This window comes from Varroa destructor, unplaced genomic scaffold (genome assembly GCF_002443255.2).
Source record: "Varroa destructor unplaced genomic scaffold, Vdes_3.0 BEIS01000001.1, whole genome shotgun sequence".
Classification (NCBI taxonomy): Eukaryota; Metazoa; Arthropoda; class Arachnida; order Mesostigmata; family Varroidae; genus Varroa; species Varroa destructor.
Window position 1 is genome coordinate 49,477,461 of NW_019211454.1, and position 17,074 is coordinate 49,494,534.

The following is a 17,074-nucleotide window of genomic DNA, read 5'->3' on the forward strand; positions in this document are numbered from 1 at the left end:
GATGGGTGGACAATTAGTATCATCGCCGCAAATCTCATCCGCAAAACGCATCTCTGCCGTTCGACTATTCGTATCCCGATCGTTAGACTCGTCGTCACTGCCTGAGTGTAGGGTTCGCATCCATCGAAGCCATCTCCCCCAATTGATGTATCATCTGTCTGTTAAGTGAACTTCAATGTTGACCCATATTGTAAGGCATGACGATGGAATGTTGGCCTGCTAACTGGGGCCCGTCGCCAGCCGTTACGCACAAGCAACGTAGCTCACCTCCGCAACGCTTTGGACGCGCTGTGCTGGGGTGTTCTGACGGTAACGGAAGCCAGCTAGCGTCAGCAGTACCAAAGAAACAAAATAATACATGGCGCTTATGCTCTATGCCCGTAATCGCGTTATCTTTTGTTGTAACGTCGATTCAGTACAGACAAGCTCGTAGCTTCCTCGACTGATTCCCTTCATGACAGCCAAATAACCCTCATGAACAAAAACCTTTCAAAGAATCAGTTAAACGAACATTTTATTGGCTAAATTGTAGTAAAAATGACCCGGTCTTCTGCATGCTTCTCTAAATGCTTTTTATGGATTTAGCCTGACAATAACCAGTCGAATCGATAACGTCGATTATGTGGCTAAACTGTCCATATCCTAGAATTATGTTTTATATATATATATATATATATATACGGGTGTATGTACGTACAACAAAGGCAAAGCGATTTTTTTGTTGTGGTCTAGCTATAGAAATTAGTCGTTAACAGACTGCTTCAATTGGTCGAATACTGTGCTAACAGATAGAGATTCGCGCGTTTCTAGTTGTTTGAGAGTTTTGTAAATACTGAAACTCGTTCGTGCATTCGTGAATTACAATTTCTGCTGCAATGGCCGTGTGCCGAAAAAGGATCATCCTTTTAATAACGCGTAGCAGATGCTGCTTGATGTCGATGCAGTTCAATGTTTTTCCTAGCGTTTGATAAATTAGTACTTTAATATAATAAGGACTAACAATGTGATTTTTCTAGATATCTATATGTAAGACATGTGTATGTATTAGATAGGACGGCGCTAAAAAACAATGTGTTATTCCATACGGGTGTGGACAGAAGAAAACATTTTCCGAACAAAGCATACAAACAAGCAAGCAAGCAAGACCATTATTGTGGAACTAATCGAAAAGTACAACGGTGGTCACTTAAAGAGCGCATACGTCCCGTAAGAAGTAGCTACTAGGGGACGTCACACGGCCGAAATAGCGGCGACAGGCCATTCCCGAATGTTCACCTATCGAGCGTCGCGGGAGCCCGCAAAAATGAAGTGGCTATATCAACTAATTTCCTATTGACGAAGACCCCTAAAAAGATCCACATTTAATTTTACAAATCATCACATATTTACAAAATAATACTATTCGTTCTATGCATGTCCTGCCGGTACATTTATATAACGGTCCTGTAATGGCAGACACGGTGCGGATAGCTTTAACGTAAATGTGTTTACATCTTAATTAAACAGAACGGGTCACCGTACGATTTTCGCAATGTGGGCTTAACATATGTATATTTGCACGCATATACAAGCGACGTAGTCTTTGTATATTCTCTATGCAACAGAGCCCGTGTAGCGAGCGTAGCGGTTTGCTTTACCTATTTTTTGTTGTTTTTTTATAGTCCATCGACGTTTGTACCGGATCCAGTGAACTCACGTAGTCTTCCGCTGCGATCGCCAGTAGGACTACTACTGAAAACTCTCGTGGAATACCGATGACATTACAGCGTGTGAATGTCTATAACGTAGATGCCCTCTAAATGTTGTATCCGCAGTGAACAGCGTTTTCTGTTTCGTACGGAGACCGAGCATACCCAATAGTAACAATGGACCTAATTTTTTTATCTTCTATACTGTACAAGGAAATTTGTTTTTGTTGTAGGCACGTACCGTCCACCTCAATATGAATAGGTTTCGACAACGGCTATTAGCCGATAAGGCTTAGATTTTTCCGATCTCTTACATTTGTACTCTTGCTGTGGAAAGCTTATGCGACGGCCACGGTTACTGTGATTTGTCATACATTTCTAGCCTAAATAATATCGAAATGCTGGAGGATAATAACGGTCTCGTCGTTTTCGTTGCGGCTTTATGATGCTCATTATGAGAGTCAAATGGTGACGGGCACTGCTTTGCTGCTGAAGCTCCAAGCGGCCCCATTACAGGTGCTGCTAACCCAAAGGAGTCAATATCCTTGGAGCGGAATTGATGCGACGAGATGGAGCCGGTGAGCCGGTTGTTGCCAACGAGCGTGCCGGACACCAGACCCAGCGTCCGCTGTCCAGACAGCGAGGGAGTGTCGTTATCGTTGCTTCTATTGCTGATAAAGCATGTACATTATTGTTAGCGTTATAAAGCACTGACACCCTCGATTGGTGCTGATCGTCATTGTAAGACAACTGCAATAAATCAGGTTCATTTTGGTTCCTGTTAGGACACAACACGGAGCTCATTGGCTATTCGTCCATTGGTGCGCTAAGCAATAGCATTAGAAAAACAAGTGAGCATCAGTCGATAAGTGAACGGCGGTAGATCTTCACGAATTTGCTATTGCAGATGAGCCCTCCTGACAACTTCGTCGATATAACATAATAAACTTCTAATAATTCGGTTAGAAACGTCAAGCGAAGGAGTAGCAAGTTCACCGTATCCATCTCACAACAGGACAAACTATTAGTCTGCGCTCTGAGGACCAGAATTTGCCTACTATTGTAGATAAAAATCAGCTATGTAATTAGTGTATCAGTCAGCAACGTGCCATCTACACTCGGTGTTGTCACGATGTTGCTCTAATTCATTTCATGTTGTCAACATTGTTATTATTGTCGATGACACACATTTGTCATATGATAGTAGGCGGTTTGAGGGTAACTTAGGATGCCTGATTATTCGATATCGATATGTGGTAATTTTCAAACGCGCTATATTTCAACAAGCGCTCGATTGTAATACCGGATTTCTGCCGAAGTGATCCGCAACCATCTACAGCCCCCAACACCGAATCAACAGGTGGATCAATCTGAAAGAAATCTGAAGAGGAGTTATTACGAACGCCCACTCCTGTCTTAGCGGCATGCAGCAAACGGCTCGTCGACGTGCCAACTGTTCGCATGACAATTTTAGAGATATACTTTTGGTACTTAGCCATTTCTGTGGTTCTCCCTAAGTACCACTACAGCAGGGTAGTTTGCGTGTACTGACATTATATCTTGACATCTGCGTGCGAGCGGGTACCCCGCTTTTAGCTCACCAGACGAACAAATTTGACATCGAGACACAGATAGCGGGAGCCATAGACAGGTGGTGAGTACGGCGCCGACGTGGGCAGCAGGCAGACGTTCACTGTTCGTGCCGGGTCTGTTCTGTATCTCAGCGTCTCGATTAATCATCTTTGAAAACATGCAGTATCTATTCAGCAAGCGCCTAAAATGAGCACAGAAAAAATACATAGATTGATTTCGAAAATGCGTCGGGAAAAACTTTCCATTAAATAGACGTAGACTTCAACAATCAGACAATCGATTCGGGTCGAATAGAATATCATATTTTTGCTGACAACCTATTTCATATATACTTATTCAGACGCTCGTCTGCGCATCTTCTTCGCCATACCTGGCTAGCCTCAGATCCGTGGTGACCATCGGAGACCTCGTTGCCATTTGACTCCCAACCTTACAAAAAATGTTCGAGGCGTATTGGGAAAAGCAGACGAGGAGCAAGAAGACTCTAGATTTTACTGAGCATGGCACCGTTCCTAGCTGAAGTGTCGGACCGACGGAACGATGACACGATTCACAACTAAATGCCCCTTCATGTGTGGCAAGGGACCAAGAAACGCGATGTGTTGGTGCATGTTATTAGTTTCAACAGCGGCTTGCAATGTTAACCATGTCTATTAGGTGTTTAGAACAACAGGGTTCGTCTTGTGTCTTTGTTAGTGTGGGTGTGTTAGGCGTGGGACCCGCGACTCACGCGTTTCTCTCGAGTGGGAACAAACGCTTACTGCCGCAATCGCACTCACATACAGAGCGTTTTTTAGCCCTTAATTGTGAAACTTTGCCGACATTGTCGCATTGTCGTCGTTCTGGTTACCGTAACTATCGCTATCGTCGTAACACTCATGTCGTCGTAACATTTGGTTGTCGGCCATCAAGTTACGTGAACCTGTAACAACCGATGGTCACAACTACGGCCGTCTGTGCGTGAATTAACATACGAATTTATGAACAAACAAAGCCCATACAAACTAACGGCAACGACTTCTTTGGCCACTTCGATAGAACTACACAGTAGTGCGTCTCTATGGAAATATCGGCTTGTATGCGCGTATGTGTACGGTGACTAGGCCTCTAAGCGTGTCAGCTAGTGGACCCATGAAGCTTAGTAAGAATAGCATGGACCGCTGGACAAATACAAAGTAAAAAGAAGGCTTCACGGAATGACAGCTTTCAGGCAGTGTTCAAGCAGCATTGAATAAAGCTGGCAATCTGCATGGCACTCTAGGGACGTCGCGGGCCATTATCGCCACTGTGATGATGCTGCCCGGGTTCTATACCGCCTAAAGCCGCCCAGCGATCATTATTTACTCATGGGTACTGCAATTATTAACACAGTTTTACCCAAATTATCAGTATCACTACTGCTAGGGGCTGTTGTATTGGCAGTCTTGTAGCAGCAATACGGAATGTTTTGCTTAATAAATATTTACTGTGTACACGTCCGATAGTAAATTAAATCGATCTAGCTACACGGTCAGCTATTAATTCTTCGCTTTGAGTCTGGTCGATTCCCGGTTCCTATAGTTTTTCAGTAGGTTGCTAGACGGCTAGTGATTGTAATTATATATATATATATATATATATATATATATATATATATATATATATATATATATAACAAATCGATAATCTGGCCGATTATAATATAAATAGCCATCTTAGAAAAAAAGCATAAGGTTTATGAGGCAGGAATAAATAGCTGACCTGAAATGGGTCAGTGGAGGCCGGTTTGAAAGCAGTTTCATAACAGTAGGACTAGAACACGTAGTAGGGTGCGAATTTAAGATCTCTGTCTCCGTTAACTATAAACTATCACCATCAACTCTAACAACACATACCATATTCATGTACGTAACGTCCTTATTTTAACGCTACAACAGTCCAATGCTATATACTTTAGCCACTTGAACAGTGATATGCCCTCTCGCGAGCTAATGTTGTTGTCATCTATGTTTTCTACTATTCTATTCTCATCGTCCGCTTTGCCGATATCATCTTTTTGGGCGAACGCATTTCTTGATTTCTACTGTATTGATGAGGTACGGTAGCATTAAGCGTAGTCCATTTGCTCTCTTAATGGCCGTCTATTAAAGACGTCGCCGCTGCTCCTTTAGTTGCGGTACCGCTTTGAAACCGAATGACAGCATCACGAATAGGAACAAGTTACTGGAGTGAGAAGTGGCAGATAGATTCATCTGTGGCAGTGATTGTGTTGATCGATTAGTCAATCGATCGTTGTCAAAAGAAACAAAAGTATGTGTAAATACATTTGCCTGCTTGGCGACGTACGGGCACGTCTACTTTTGTGGCGTCTTCTTACGGAAATATCTTTGTAACCGTTGATGTCACTATTGCTACCAATTATACCGCGTATCGGGCCGCCGACGTCGACACATTTCGGCTGCTATTGCCGCTGCTGTTGCTGTTGGCGACATTGTTCAAAGAGGCTGTCCTTTTGTCAAGGTGGTCGCTGTTGTCGTTTTTCGGCGCAGTGTAATGGTGCCATGCTTGCTGCATCAGCGCCAGCAACCCGCATTGCCGCCGTCCTTGACGCTGCTGCTATCGCTCTATTTCGAATCAGGCAGAGCAGCATCTACAGTGCGCGAACGAACAGTATATGTTGCAGCGTAGTGGCAGTGCACTGCCTAAATAATCGGTACCCGCAGCTATCGGCGGCCTCCAGGGCTGGAAATCGCTGCAGCCGCGTTACCTCTTTCATGAGAGTGAGCACCGCATACAGGCTGGAATGCAATCATACGAGCTCAGGCAGCTCCAGCAGCAAACGACGCGCAGGCCGACCGTTTATCATATATATATATATATGTAGGCCACAAATCGAATCTCTCTATGAGGGACCTTGCTGGGGATGTTTGGAAGGTATCGCTAAGTAAAAGTTACAAGCAGCTACAAAATGCAATCAGCGCCGTAGCTAACGCTTACGTCAGTCGTTGCTAGAACAAAGGATGGCTGCTCGTTAGTCAACGTACTGTAAACTTGTCTTTTTTTAGCAGACAAATACTGCAGATCGCAAGTAATAACATGCCACGAAGGGGTCGTCCAAGGACCGCGCAATCATCGGCAAGCGGTCTTCGAACAAAGCCCGCAGGGAGCACTGTCAAATTTTTTGATTGTTTGTAGCCACTGTTACTGTTATTTTTCTTTGTATCGTTGACAGCCATTATTGATATAATAACAATAATTACGATAACGTTATCGTAATTACCTGATTCTGACAAAAATGTTCGTCTGCATATTTTCTTGCTATTTGTTCAGTAGTCCATTGTTACACTTATTCTTCAAGCTGCATTTAGTCGATGTCGTCGTCGTCGTCGTCGTTGTTATTGTTATCTTTGCCGTATTTTAGCTCTATTTTTATTCGCGCCTCTTCATAATAGTGACTTCCGGCCGTGGGAACAGTGCCTTCAGGTATAGGGATGCTGCCTGCTAGGATAGACTCATATGTCGAACTATTGTACATAGATATACTGTGCTCCCCTGTTGAATTCAATAAACGTCCGAATAGGCTGATAGTGCATATGCTGGTTAAATCATCACAGCTTAACGTACCATAGCTCTTCTTGTCTTTGAGACGTAACGAGCGTCTTTCGTAACTTGAGTAAGACTAAAAGAAGTCGGACCATACAATAAAACGTTGACCGTAATTATTACACTGTCACGTGCACTTTTTAAACCTACCTGGCAATCCCTGGAGCAGACAAAATTTACGCGCAAGCAGACCTCGTACGCGAAGACGTAAATCAAACGCGAACAATAACCGGGACTATGCAGAGATTTTGTAATGAAGCTATTCTTCTAGTTGACTAGGTTCGTGTATCGTCATCAGCAATGTCATAATTTGCTTCTCCATTTTCTTTTTCCCGCTTCTTTCATTTTACCTCGCCGCTCCGTCTCGCTCCGGTAGTAGATGCGGCAGATCACTAGAGCTGTAGGCGTGCGATGACGCGTTACTTTTTTAGTTTCCATCGTCGTTGTCGTTGTCGTTGTCGTTGTCATCGCCATCGCCGCTCCGATGTCCGAAGTACATTTCCGCTGAGTGTATTAGTCTGTCTATAGATTTGAACCATCAAGCTTCTCTATTTGCAGGGATGGGCCATGGACAAAAGGGCCGCCACCGTATACGCGCACATTGTCGTCAACTGTTGTTGGCTCAAACTCGTCTTTGCAGACGCAGCTAGTTCTACTTGTGCGTCTTTAATTATATACCAGATTATATAGATAACATGTATCCTGTAGTTATACAGTGTTAGTTTGTTCCCTTCTGCTGGATAGGCCAAAAACATCAAACAGCCTTTAACATATAAGAACAATAGTAAATAGCAGCAGACAAATTACACATGCCGCTGTACTGTCTATAATAGGCGCAGTAGTTTAGCAATGACGTCATAATAGAGCGAGAATCTTTTTAGGAAATGAAGCCGAAACGAGCGACATCTGCCAGTTGCTTCGCGTCAACTACTGCCTTCACAGCCGAGCGAACAGCTGTAGTCATCATTTTCTTGTATTTGGTTCCATGGAATCGCAGCGCCACAGTAAAAATCGTCACTCAGTTGCGTACAATCGACTTATTGGACGCTCCTCTGACGACGGCGGAGTAACAACGGCTAACTGAGACGCTGCTGTCGTCCCTACGAGCAGCGGATCATGAATCTGCCCGTCAGTCTTTCGCTGTGTATGCATTTGCGTCTCGGCGTAACCAATGCGATATCAGTGAGAATACGCCGAAAGGCGACCACGGCGACGATCTTTTATTAGTCAACAAACTCACTTACGCAATCACGCACACAAACAGACTAAGGCGAAGACAAAATCACAATGGCGTCTGTTAAACGCCAGCAATAATTAAGACCCTGGCTTCTGTTTCCTGCATAATACAGCCGGAGCTGCGATGACCGTCCTACCTCGCACGCGTCGCATACCGGTTGCTTTTGTACATTAGCCTGATGATCTTCGACATCAGCAGGACAATTACTGTGCCACTTATATAGTAAGTTTACTAGTACTACTGGCGGGTCTTGACCGACCGTCCGGCCGGCCGGCCGGCTAGCTAGCTAGCTCCTAGGGCTTGTGGCAATGACGACGCCGACACAGGGTGACACTTATTAGTATGTAAGACTGTTGCTGATAGCAGTCATTCGTATTATGGCGTTCTGCTGTGATTCACTATGTCGCCACTCCAGCAGAAGCATGTTACCAAGTTCATGATTGTCCGTAACAATTTCATGTTACAAAATGTGACTGTAATCCGCTATTCGTCTAAATGTGACTCGGGTGATAGTGTTGCTTTTGCTGGCCATCATCGGTTCCGGTCGTTCACTGAGAAGGCTCGCTTGTGAGCAGGGGTGTTATTGTTTAACTGCAACAACAGATTCGGCGACAAAACTAACAATCCGGCAATTCGTAGAGATTGCAATTTGAATCTTACCGCACATTACCTCAGTTCCTATACCGTGACGGCGTGACTATATTATTTTTTGTTAGAAAATGAAAATTTTTACTAGCACCGATGACGATCATCGACGTCACCCGTCAACAGATCGGCCTAAGCATTTGTATGGTACGACTGCCGTTGAGGCGGAATCGGATCGGGGTGCCGAAATTATACTCGTACCGTTGTTGTGACATGGTTGTGAGAAACGAAAAATGGCCTCACCACGTAACTTCATGATCTAGACAGCTAAAAATTATGACGTTGTGCTTCCTTTGGACGACCATGGTGAAGCCGTTCACAGGAATACGTGCTTCGACATGCAGCAGTTAGAATATATGTGTAGTAAGGTATCGTAGAACGTTACTCGACTCAACAATGTCAATGTAGCTCACTGTAATTATTTGATCGGTATTCGCTATCAATGGCTGTTGTAGATTAATTTGCTATATTGATTATCCACAGTTCACCATCGTCGAACATAACCAAGTATAAAGCTAACTACTACACTAACAGCAACAACGGTCTTTCTATGAGAATATTCCGTATATAACCACTTCCTAAGTCGAATATACCTCAGTAAACAAATTCTTGGAAGAACATGACTATGCCAGACCATAGGGGAGCGCACAACGCCAACTTTTATTTGCCCCTAGCGTAGGTTTGCTTCTGCCGATAAGTGTGGTGACGATGCTAAATCGCACAGGGGCAGCAGCCGTCTTGTGCGTTTGTTCCAAATACCGCAAGATATGTTGCTTTTGCAGTGGTGAATTCGTTCACAGTACTAATGAATTGTGGGAGAACCAGCAGGACGTCGTTATCTGTCGGCTGCGGTGTCGGTAATCGCTATCGACTCGAAACGGCCCTTGGAAACACAGAAACGTGAAGGGTAATAAAGGTTTGCCAGCTTTGCAACCAGTCGATATTCGATAAGGAAATAACGGAAGAACAGAGACCGTAAAGAGGCAATTGTGTCTTTTGCAGTAGCTTTAAAGGCGGGGGTAGCAGCATCAATCAAGGCGATACACATTCACTATGTTGCCTTGTATGTGCTGAAGTAAGCCGGAGGCGGACTGCAGCCTTCTTTTTGTTAGCAGTGAACACTATCTGAATTTAGACAGCAGAACGGGACGACCTCGCGCTGATTACAAGTGACCAACCATAACCCCTGAACGAGAATTCTGAACGCTGGAGAACACTAACGTTCCACGTACTGATTACTGCTATCGGCGACCAACTACTGGCCAATAGCTAGCCCGCAAGAAATTAATTGGGGAACGCATTTGAGCAAGTACTGTCGAACAGTGCGAGGTTTAGAGGCTAAGAAACGCCGCCGCAATAACCGCCGAACGAACTCGAATGAAAAGGCAACGATAGGTGGCGTTGCAGTATCAGCTGAGGAAGTCCATAGAAGGAAAGTGTGGCGCTGATTGTTGAGGAGCAACAGGAGTATCCCTGTATCTGTCTACCAAATGCTGTGTAAGTCTAGGTGCGCCTATTTCGTTTAAAAGGGTGTGTTACGGTTGTAACTGCGGGGCTAATAGTTTATACGTATACGTGCTTAGACGGGTAAAATTGACAAGAAATAATCTTGTGTTGGCCTACACTTAAAAGGGTGGGGCAACTGGCACAGTTGTCTTTCTGATGTCGGACTACAGCGCATTCGATTCCCGTTATATTCTATCACTAACTACGACGTATAATTCTCCTTTCGGTGTTATCATCAGTTCCGCAGCTACGATTACGCTAAACGATTACAGTTTGCTCGTGGGCGGATATAAAAAGATTACTGTTGATAACGGTTGTTGCTACTGCTGCTTCTACGCAAGCTGCTGCACCTGGCGGTGAGGTCGCTGACTCCGAATTTGGGGTTTACATCTGTCTGAATGGGGTGAATTAACGAAAAACTAGTAGTGGGTGAGCTATTTGTTTAAGAGACAGCAAAGGCCGAGGAAGGATCGACTCATTACGAAAATACAGCCTTAATACTTTTTTCATATTGTACTGTGCCTGTCGTTCTCACAATGTGTCGCTCGGCTGTAACAGCAGCGGGACAGAGCGAAATGTCATATATGCCATGTCCAGCGTCATGCGAAAGCGAGTCACTACAGGGCTTCCTGTTAAAATTTCCGCATCAGTTCGGTGACTGTCGAAAATCTTCTTCATCATCAACAAATGATTGATAGTAATCATTGGAGTAACGGATGACTTCGGTGTAAAACGGTTGTCACTGCCACTGGCACTAGTTCCTGACGCTGTCGTGTAAAACGTTTTCATTATGAGACTGGTATCGTATAAGAGTTTTCGATAGTTCTGCTGTCATCGTTAAACACTGAGCTGTTCCAGGTTACGGTTATACTGGTTATTAAGTGCCAAGTTAGCTGTGAGTAACATGCGTGTGTGAGCGAATAGGCCGCAATGCGGCCTGCATTCGATGCTGCCGAAATGATGTTTGCTGATGATCCGCCCGCAGGCATACGATTGTGTCTCAGATGCTTCTTGCTAGACTAAAGACCACAGAGGCTTTCCTTGTCTTCAATTTAGGTCACATTGATAGCGCATGTAACACTCAACCGGTGGCCTGAAAAATTAATTGATCGACTATATGCATTTGCTACACGCTGGAGTGCTTTGTGGAGTACGAGCAGGCATAATAGTCATAACTGAGACAATAATCAATATCTCAAAGGGATTATTTTTTAATAATACCTTCTGTATATTGTCAACTAGAAAATATCATCAGAAGCCGAGCGCGTGACCTTGTCGATAACCTCAAATAACAGCCCCCAATTGCACTGTGACAGATACGATCTGGCAGGACGATTTCTTGAAAAAAGAAAAAGGTACAAATTATATTTTGTATTACCCTGTTAAATATATAGGGTAGAGAGAACGAGTCAGACTTATATTTTACTGACTGGTTCCCTGGTAATTATAATACAGCTGCCGATTACGTTTCCGATCTCTTGTAGCTAGACAGCTGAAACCTTAATATGATGAACCCAGTACGTTGTAACCTGAGCGACTAAGTACTTATCCATACAAATGCTGCCCGTTCCTGCCTGTCGAGTCCGCCCATATGGGGCTTTGTTGTTACCGGACCCTGGCTCAAGTTCAAACTGGTACAATTATTATTAATTTGCTGATCGCAAGGATGGTTCAGTAATACTAGATCCTCGATTCCGACAGCGAGACAAGGTCCTCTTTGGAGATATTGATGCTGTCCGCATTCGACTCGTTGGAATAACGTCACCACCAGCGGCATAAGTTGCTGGGCTTATTGGGCCTTTCGGTCATCGTGCCGGTCAGCAGTAGTTGTGGCTTATACCTGTCAACACGACGATGGGGAATTACAGAATCGACCAACTAGCAGAGCTAGGCAAGGTAATCGATCGGGCTTGTTAAACCGATAAAAAAAAGCACTTCCCACGGCCAGTACAAGATTAGCCACTGGTTGATCACAACGCAAGAGCATGGGCACATGCTACGTTCTAATGAAAAACATATAAACAAGAGTGGCAGCAATAAGGCAAATAGATGGGATTAGCACAAGAAGCATAACAGGGTCTCGTGTTTCTGTGATACGCCTCCCCGCGTCCTCGGTTCGAAGCTAGGAACGGACATACGATTGATTTCACGGCGGGAACCAGCCGTCTGATGGGCTACCTAACGGCAATACCTGACGTAAAATTCAAGAGATAGTATCTCATATTTGCACAACTTTAACACCAATTTGTACCAGCCGTAGAAACAACAATCACGTGAATAGAAACAGTAATAACTATTATGTAATATGCTTATGTACTGCATTAAACTATATCCCGTATGACGAGTTACATTTTAGACACTGACAAAAATCTGTTACCTCACGTTTTTCTTTTCCTTAGACAGTTAGTGTAACACGTAGCTGTCGCCGCTTTCTGACGGAATTTTAGCGAAAGATTTGTGCTACGGAACTGAGCATGACGGACCGACTGGTAATAGATTGCTGACCGTTGGAAACACTGCTCAACATATATATGATTGTAGCTGTTATTGCTGGTGAAGACTGCAAGATCGCATCAAAAGACACCATAGACCCCTGACCAATTGTCACCACAAAAATATGCGTCCCCTTATGACCGTTATTATGTGAGACGGTCCTTTGAGAAACAAAAAACACTCGACTTGCTGACCCTACAATGACATTCGAAGCAATTCAGTGCCGGACAACGACTTGAAGTATAATGGAGTCGATAAACGTAGGGTAGTAGTCCAGCCAAATCCTATATATATTGTAGTTGTAAATCTGTGCGCGGGAAGGAGCGACGTTATTTCATATTAGACTCTGCTTGTAACGTCTGTTGGCAGTTACTGACCAAAGCGACCGATGCCGAACTATGAAGTTTTTATCCTCATTCGACTGAGGAAATTCGGTCATCGCTGCAGGTAGATCCGTAAACCGATCTGTCGATATTCTATAGTTACTCGACTACTGAAGGGACTTTACTTATAGGTTAGTTTTGAGAAATAAATATTGTCGTTAGTGCCGTCTATACAACTACCCTTGAGCGTGGTGTAAACCAAAAAGAAAGAAAGAAAGAGGAACTGTTGTTGGACTGTTGACAGGACACTTCATGAAACACGTGTGGCATCCTTAGCCATTGATCCAAGACGCGTCCTTATAGATATCTACATCATCGATAATTCAATCTATCCCTATGCAGTTTGATCCAAAACTAGTACAACTGCAATAACAATGTCGACAGCGTCTTATAGAATGGGAATTTTCGTTCTTTGAAAATCCCTAGTATTACGGCTAACTTCGAAGCTAATAAGGAATTGAAAAGAAGATGTTTTTAAATTTTTTTTTGCTCTTCGTGGATTTGCGAAGATAATACACAACCTCGTGTATTCGGGTGTAATTTAGATCGGTGCAATGACCCTGGTGAGATCCTAGCCTAGGACAATAAGCTCCTTAGACTCGAGAGCGATTTCAGTACACTTCTCGTAGTGTTGACAAGACCGAAAGAACAAAACAAATTTTTTTTATTTAGTTAGTTTTTCCAAATCAGGACAACAACAATAACAACAAAACGCTCAACCTTAGAGAAATGAAGACAAATAACCGACTGTGCCTGCATGCGCATAGATAATACGATACGCATTGGCCATCTAAGTGGACTAACGAACGAAGTACTTTAACTATTCGTTTTTCTATAAAATAACACTAACAGTACCACGATAACGACCGAAGATAGGAGTTGTTATCATTAAGATCTTAATGGTCACAGTTATTGTTCCTACCGGTTTCAACCAAAGTTGGTGCTACTCACGGATGGCGATGCAGTAGACACACTTCTCGGGGGACGTGCAATAACAAAACAGATCACCTTCCATTGTTCTGATACGCAGCCGCCTTATTTGCCGTCCTTGTATTCTTCTTGTTTGCCGTTATTCTCATGTTCAGTGTCGTTTAATGAAAAAAGTGCAAAAAGCGTTAATTCCAGGGGGTGAAAGAGAAGTGAAGCATTGGAGTTGCCCTAGAAGGCTCGGATAGCCTTTTAGGAAGAAGAAATGCCCTTTTACCATGACTCTCAACAACTGACCGCGTCGCGTTGCGTTGCACGTGTGGTAATTCTACTTCTAATTTTCATTTAACGCACTTACGCTTTATCAAAACGCTTACGCGGCTATAGTTTGGATTCAGAATAGGAGGCTGCACAAGCTGCGTTACATACATACGCTAAAAAAACGCTAAAAAAATACAGCTGTAGTTCTATTTTATAATAAATTAACTTTTCGGCTGTTTTTTCATATGGTAGCGATGTCTTCTAGATGGAACTTAAATGTAAGTAAGTAAGAGCAGGTCCACACTTGCGTTATCGATATATATATATATATATATATATATATAGTAACAGCATTAGCAGACGATTAAGTCATGATAGTCGTTTGAAATATCGTGCGGATGCTCATCATCTCGGACCAGTAAATAACGACGGCAAGTATCTGTTATGCTATAATCTAAGCAATTTTGTATTTGTCGCGTTTGCTTGCAACGTACGTATCCGACAAGAATTACGACTTACTATGACTTCCGCGCTTCTTCTATTACGATGGAAACCCTATAATGATACCCTGTGTCGCTCAGATAGGGCCCGCTGACAAACCGCATTTCGGTGGTACGCAGCAAGCAATCAGACACATATATGCATAATACACACACACACATATATATGTGTGTTGTTTTTATAGATGTGGGCGTCTGTGTGTGTGTGTGTGTGTGTGTGTACACAGACTACATGAGTACTTAGCCGTATATCATATATTCTAAACAGGTGCATCATTTTGAAACTTTATGCATAGGAGCGCTGCTCAAGATAGCGAACGGTCTTCTAGTAAAAACCGATTGGCTTTACGGTTCTGCAGCTAGTGGCTACAGAAACGAAAATGACGACAATTGCAACCGTCGGCCAGCCAGCGACAGTGGCGTCCTAGGCAGTCACTGTTTGTCCAGCGTGTTTTTCTGTTACGCCACTGTTGATCCGGCCGCCGTAGCGGCGATAACCTTGCTGTCGTCTTGGGGCAGTGTCACACAGACAGCAAAGGACTGCGGTGGGGCAGGCAAAGTGGAAACGGGCCGAAGGCAGAAAGACGCATGAGAATAAATCGAAACAGTCTAATATGCACGAAAATATAACCATGACCGTCCGCTGTTGATCGCGATAATGCTAATGGTAATGATAACGAAGATTCCGATGATTTTGCGGATGATGATGACGACGGTACAACGGCGCCTGAAGCTTTTCACACTGTGCAAACACCGGCAGCAATCACAGTGGTCATATTCTTAATGACGATGATCGTGGTAACCAAAAATTAGGGTGGATCACGCCACTGCCATCAGTGTATAGTCACATATCGTTACCATTTGTTGTTATTGCCGTTGGCGTTATCGCTTTCGGTCCACCAACTCTATCGCAGACAACGAATCAGGTTGTTTGTAGTAATATTAGGAAGTATTCAACAATAAAATGAGCTTGAATAGAAGACGAAATGAGAACATATCGAGGCCTTGTTTGCTTGGAGTTAAGGGTTGCTGCTACTATCGTTTTCCACGCGGCGAAGGCAGCGGGCAAGTAATGGAAAAATTACTGTGGTTTCCCACATAAACGGTTATTCCGTTTCGGCGCATCTGCGCTAGTTGCTATCCGGATCGATCATGGCTAAGTAACTACGCTGTATATGCGTGTACAGATCAATATGATGATAAATTGACCGGCACGAAGATTGATGCTTACTTCCTCCTATACAGGTTTCTCTCAACTATTGAACAAATAGTGGTACTTGACTGTCTAAGGGCTGCATATGTGTGCATGACCGCCATCGTAACAAACAATAGGGACAGTACATATCCTGCGTAAAAAATGTATTGAAATATGTTTTCAAGACTAGTCAATATTCACGTATATACGATGCAAGCTCCGAGTGCAGTTTTTATCTCGTGTTCGTTTAGTAGATGTTAGTGATGAGTCTTTGATGGACAATCACGTTCGATTCCACACAAAAATGTAGCCTTTTTGTTCAGATCTAATACTGAATATGGAACTTGATTGTGATTTTAATTAGTAACAAAGGAATAATCTTCAAACATACAAACAGCTTGATCTTCATACGCCGAACATCATATAAGGCGTTGGTGCACTACTAGTAGGAAAGTCGACAAAAATCTTTACGGTGTGATAAATATATGCAAGTACAAGATGTGTCAATTTTTTGGACTCATGCAGGTATTTTTCTAGGAGAAAAAATTTCTACAGGTTTATTGAAGCGGGGTAACAGGTGATGCTGTCTTTCATTCAACTAAAATCTGGTCCTAAGACTTAAAAAATATTACTATACACATTAAACGCATACCGTCGTAAGTGCCAGTTCCTATGACGACCATCAGAGCACTCAGCTGCAATATATTTTAGCATCTTTAATAGATAGCGGCTTAACATTGGCGCGGACATTATGGACAAAAGCAGTCAGATACAAGGTTAGCTTTATTTTTCGGTGGAACGTGGAGTATGGTAGAGGGAAACTAGTGGCTTCCCTGGCTTGTTCCCTTCGTGTCTACCAAATTACTCTTTTGAACAGAAAGCTTTCATAAAACCAGTTAAAGCAATTTTTTTTATTTAACCAGACAATACAACAAGCATCCTGATTGATAAAATGGTACTATGTTTTGTCCTTCCGATGTCCTTCAAGGAACTAGGTGACTGCTTGCAAAATGATACAGGCAAACTGTAACAATGCGGTATAGTTGTCTATCTTACTGAATAAC

At 43.3% G+C, this 17,074-nt stretch overlaps 1 protein-coding gene and 1 long non-coding RNA gene across 19 annotated transcripts in view; one reads left to right on the plus strand and one right to left on the minus strand.

Moving 5' to 3' along the window:
- LOC147758759 (uncharacterized) overlaps positions 1 to 10,262 on the minus strand; it is a 44,573-nt gene extending 34,311 nt beyond the window's left edge. For 6 of the 13 annotated variants that reach the window (XR_015318660.1, XR_015318661.1, XR_015318663.1 and 3 more), the window contains exons 1-2: positions 3,652 to 7,004; positions 3,290 to 3,462 (exon numbers count right to left, since the gene is read on the minus strand). This is a non-coding gene — a long non-coding RNA (uncharacterized LOC147758759). The other 7 variants (XR_015318671.1, XR_015318670.1, XR_015318665.1 and 4 more) reach the window with 6 other exon arrangements.
- Positions 1 to 17,074, plus strand: part of spir (spire type actin nucleation factor) — a 251,696-nt gene that overhangs the window by 224,722 nt on the left and 9,900 nt on the right. The gene's annotated exons all lie outside the window — the stretch shown is intronic.